The following is a 5,552-nucleotide window of genomic DNA, read 5'->3' as shown; positions in this document are numbered from 1 at the left end:
AAAATTGAGATACTTATTTTGAAACGGAGGGTGTAGTATATAAGAAGAAAAAGGAAATTATATTTGACGGAACAAGAGGTATCATCTAGTATTATAAAAAGGGGAAAAGTTAAAAATGACCAAAGTAAAACACAGAAAAATATTTGTGACAAGAGTGGGATTTAAAACATCTTATATTTGTGAACGGAGGAAGTGCTCCCTTTGTCCCAAAATAGATTGAGACACTTATTTTGAGACAGAGGGAGACTTAGTACAACTTTATATTAAAGTTAGTATACAAAATTGAGATACTTATTTTGAAACGGAGGGAGTAGTATATAAGAAGAAAAAGGAAATTATATTTGACGGAACAAGAGCTTTCAGCTTCTCATCTCATCATATATTATAAAAAGGGGAAAAGTTAAAAAATGACCAAAGTAAAACACAGAAAAATATTTGTGACCAGAGTGGGATTTGAACCCACGCCCTTCCTTTCGGACCAGAGCCTTAATCTGGCACCTTAGACAAACTCGGCCATCTGATCTTAGTGATGAATTTCTTCCGAGAAGATATTAGACCTTAGTTAGGGAAACAGAGGGTCAACGTGCGTGGGACCTGGGCCGGCGCGGCCATGAAACAAAAGGCGAATGCATGGCCCAGCTCAAATCAGCAGCCAGCCCAACTACACCAGATTCCGTAAAAAGGAAAAGTACGCAAAATGTAAACAGCCAGCCCAACTACCTAGAGAAAAGGAAAAGTACCCGTTTGCGTAGAACTGCAGTCACATTTTACTTGTTTCGGCAAACAAGTTTATTTCCCATACAGAAAAGGCAAACAAGTTTGTTTATACACAGTTGCAGCTTGCCAAATAGGAGTATATTCATACCAATCGGATAACTTGCTACTCCCTCTGTTCATAAATATAAATGAGGGAGTTCCGAACTAGGGGTGTCCGGATAGCCGAACTATCATCATCGGCCGGACTTCAAAACTATGAAGATACAAGATTGAAGACTTCGTCCCGTGTCCGGACGGGACTTTCCTTGGCGTTGAAGGCAAGCTTGGCGATACGGATATGTTGATCTCCTACCATTATAACCGACTCTGTGTAACTCTAGCCCTTTCCGGTGTCTATATAAACCGAATGGCTTTAGTCCATAGGACGAACAACAATCATACCATAGGCTAGCTTCTAGGGTTTAGCATCCTTGATCTCGTGGTAGATCCACTCTTGTAACACACATCATCAATATTAATCAAGCAGGACGTAGGGTTTTACCTTCATCAAGAGGGCCCGAACCTGGATAAAACATCGTGTCCTTTGTCTCCTGTTACCATCCGCCTAGACACACAGTTCGGGACCCCCTACCCGAGATCCGCCGGTTTTGACACCGACATTGGTGCTTTCATTGAGAGTTCCTCTGTGTCGTCACCGATAGGCTCGATGGCTTCTTCGATCATCATCAACGACGCAGTCCAGAGTGAGACCTTCCTCCCCGGAGAGATCTTCGTATTCGGCGGCTTCGCACTGCGGGCCAATTCGCTTGGCCAACTGGAGCAGATCGAAAGCTACGCCCCTGGCCGTCAGGTCAAATTTGGAAGTTTAAACTTCACCGCCGACATCCGCGGGGACTTGATCCTCGATGGATTCGAGCCACAGCCGAGTGTGCCGCACTGTCACGGCGAGCATGATTTAGCTCTGCAGTCGGACAGTACCCTGGAGGCCGCACTCGAACCCGCTCCGATCTTCAATTCAGAGCCGGCTGCGCAGGTCGAGGACGGATGGCTAGACACCGCCTCGGGGGCTGCAACCTCTACGGCGATAGAGCCAAACAATGACCTTGTCCCTCATGAAGCTCGTGACTCCGAGGTGCCGGACTCCTTGTCGGACTCCGAACCTCCCGCGCCCCCTCCGATCGAATCCGATTGGGCGCCGATCATGGAGTTCACCGCAGCGGACATCTTTCAACACTCACCTTTTGGCGACATCTTGAGTTCGCTAAAGTATCTCTCGTTATCAGGAGAGCCTGGCCGGACTGCGGTTAGGACGGTTGGGATGCGGACGACGAAGAAATTCAAAGTCCACCCACCACCCACTTGGTAGCCACTGTCGATGATCTAATCGACATGCTAGACTACGACTCCGAAGACATCGACGGTATGGACGACGATGCCGGAGACGACCAAGAACCAGCGCCCACCGGGCACTAGAAAGCCACCTCATCATATGACATATACATGGTGGATATCCCAAAGGATGGGAATGGCGAAGGAACAGCGGAGGATGACCCCTCCAAGAAACAGCCCAAGCGTCAGCGTCAGTGGCGCCGCTCTAAATCCCGCCACAGCAAGAATGAAGATTCCGGCACCGGAGATAATAATACACGGACAGTGCCGAAGACAACCCACTCCAGCAAGATCCAGCGCAGGAGGATGGAGACGCCAGCCCTCATGAGAGAGCGGCAGAAGAAGAGGTAGAGGATTATATGCCTCCCTCCAGAGACGAGGCAAGCCTCGACAACGATGAATTCGTCATGCCTGAGGATCCCGTCGAACAAGAGCGTTTTAAACGCAGGCTTATGGCCACGGCGAACAGCCTCAAGAAAAAGCAGCAACAGCTTAGAGCTGATCAAGATCTGCTAGCCGACAGATGGACTGAAGTCCTCGCGGCCGAAGAGCATGAGCTCGAACGCCCCTCCAAAAGCTACCCTAAACGCAAGCTGCTCCCCCGATTAGAGGAGGAGGTGTATGAACCCGCATCACCAGGAGACAATGCGGCTGACCGACCATCCTGTGGTCGCGACAGAGAGGCCTCTAGGCCCTTCACTAGACCCGTACCCCGGCATCGCTCGAAGAGCACAAAGCCACAGGGGAACACTCTGGACTTGCGAGATATATTGGAGGATAAGGCAAGACAATCAAGATCGATCTATGGATCGCGTGGGCGCCCTATGATACGTGACGACAACCGTCGCGCCGGACACAGTAAGTCCGGCCGGGCCGAACAAAACAGACAAAGGTCTTTTGAGCTCCGTCGTGATATCGCCCAGTACGGAGGCGCCACACACCCACTATGCTTCACAAACGAAGTAATGAATCATCAAATCGCCGAAGGGTTTAAACCCGTGAATATTGAATCTTACGATGGCACAACAGACCCTGCGGTTTGGATCAAAGACTATCTCCTTCACATCCACATGGCCCGCGGTGACGATCTTCACGCCATCAAATATCTCCCCCTCAAGCTTAAAGGACTAGCCCGGCATTGGCTTAACAGCTTGCCAGCAGAGTCAATTGGGAGTTGGGAAGACCTGGAAGCCGCATTCCTCGATAACTTTCAAGGCACGTATGTGCGACCACCAGACGCTGATGACCTAAGCCACATAATTCAGCAGCCAGACGAATCGGCCAGACAATTCTGGACACGATTCTTAACCAAGAAAACCAAATCGTCGACTGTCCGGACGCGGAGGCCCTCGCGGCCTTCAAGCATAATATCCGCGACGAGTGGCTTGCCCGGCACCTGGGACAGGAAAAGCCGAAATCCATGGCAGCCCTCACATCACTCATGACCCGCTTCTGCGCGGGTGAGGACAGCTGGCTAGCACGCAGCAACAAACTCAGTAAAAATTCTGGCAGTCCGGATATCAAGGACTGTAATGGCAGGTTGCGTCATAACAAAAACAAACGCCGCATTAACGGCGACAATAGTGAGGATACGTCAGTCAATGCCGGATTCAGAGGCTCTAAACTCGGTCAGCGGAAAAAGCCATTCAAAAGAACTACTCCGGATCCGTCCAATTTGGACCGAATACTCGACCGCTTGTGCCAGATACACGGCACCCCCGAAAAGCCAGCTAACCACACCAACAGGGACTGTTGGGTATTTAAGCAGGCAGGCAAGTTAATTGCCGAAAACAATGACAAGGGGCTGCATAGCGATGACGAGGAAGAGACCCGACCGCCGAACAATAGAGGACAGAAGGGTTTCCCCCCACAGGTGCGGACGGTGAACATGATATACGCAACGCACATACCCAAAAAGGAGCGGAAGCGTGCACTCAGGGATGTATACGCGATGGAGCCAGTCGCCCCGAAGTTCAATCCATGGTCCTCCTGCCCGATCACTTTTGACCGAAGGGACCACCCCACCAGCATCCGCCACGGCGGATTCGCCGCATTGGTCTTAGACCCAATCGTCGATGGATTTCACCTCACCAGAGTCCTGATGGACGGCGGCAGCAGCCTGAACCTGCTTTATCAGGATATAGTGCGCAAAATGGGCATAGACCCCTCAAGGATTAAACCTACCAAGACGACCTTTAAAGGCGTCATACCAGGTGTAGAAGCCAATTGTACAGGCTCAGTTACACTGGAAGTGGTCTTCGGATCCCCGGATAACTTCCGAAGCGAGGAGTTAATCTTCGACATAGTTTCGTTCCGCAGCGGCTATCATGCCCTGCTCGGACGTACCGCGTTTGCAAAGTTCAACGCGGTGCCGCACTACGCATACCTCAAGCTCAAGATGTCAGGCCCTCGAGGAGTCATCACGGTCAACGGAAACACTGAACGTTCCCTCCGCACGGAGGAACATACAGCGGCTCTCGCGGCAGAAGTACAATGCAGCCTCTTAAGGCAAGACTATTAACGGCCGGACACAGCTAAGCGCGCCCGGAGTAACATACAACAAGACCACCTGGCACGTTCCGAGCACGCGTAGCAGTGCGGCCCCAACCCCAGCCCCTGTAAAACGTCAAGACAGGTCCTTCGCGTACACCATTATGCTCTGAAGATACCATGGGCATGGGGAGAGGGGCACGACCACGATAGGCCCAGACTGCGGCTCAACCACACCAGGGGCTCTCAAGTGTGTCGTTCTTTTTTTTTCTTTTCTTTTTCCTTTTTATTTTTTACCCACAGGACTCCGTTCGTCAGAGGCCCTGTCCGGCAGCAGACCTGCCGAACTCACGATGCAACAACCAGGGAAGGATAAAGGCTACAACGAATATCCAGGTGGTCTCCATTACGAGCATTAAATCTGTTTTACACACTATTCGGCAGCCTACCCCTGGAGGGGGACATGTTTAACAGTCCCATCCCTTGCTTATCACACCATTTGTATCGTTCTACACTTACAACAGTTTTTCTTTAATAAGTAATGCAGCACCTTTTTGCTTCCAATTGCATTTCTCTCTTATACATATGTTCATTTGTGACATGTTGCATCCGTATGTTTTGGTACGGCTAAATACACCAGGGGCTTACATTTCCCGCATCATGGTGTGATAAGTCCGAACACTTTCACAAGTGCGGCACCCCGAACTTATAGCATTATATGCATCGGCTCCGAATCATCTCTTGGGTCAATAGTTGGGTTTGCCCGGCTCCCATGTTTTGGTACCTTACGTTCCGTTGTATTAGCTAAGGTAGCACTGGGAGAACCACTGCGATTGCGCCCCAGTTGAGCTCGGTTAACGCCTCAGTGGAGAAAGCTAAAACTGACCGTCATGATGAGGCGAGAGCTGGTCGCTGTTCGAGAGGTTTTTTGTGAGTCCCTAAAGACTTATGCCGCT

At 50.4% G+C, this 5,552-nt stretch overlaps 1 non-coding gene across 1 annotated transcript; it reads right to left on the bottom strand.

The window, feature by feature from the left end:
• Positions 1-438: 438 nt before the first annotated feature.
• On the bottom strand, positions 439-523 carry TRNAL-AAG. Its single transcript has one exon. It is a non-coding gene; the product is annotated as a tRNA-Leu (tRNA).
• Between the last annotated feature and the right edge of the window lie 5,029 nt (positions 524-5,552).

Source organism: Triticum dicoccoides, chromosome 1B, assembly GCF_002162155.2.
Source record: "Triticum dicoccoides isolate Atlit2015 ecotype Zavitan chromosome 1B, WEW_v2.0, whole genome shotgun sequence".
In the NCBI taxonomy this organism is placed as follows: domain Eukaryota; kingdom Viridiplantae; phylum Streptophyta; class Magnoliopsida; order Poales; family Poaceae; genus Triticum; species Triticum dicoccoides.
Note: the sequence above shows the minus strand (reverse complement) of the source record. Positions and strands in the feature narration are given on the sequence as shown.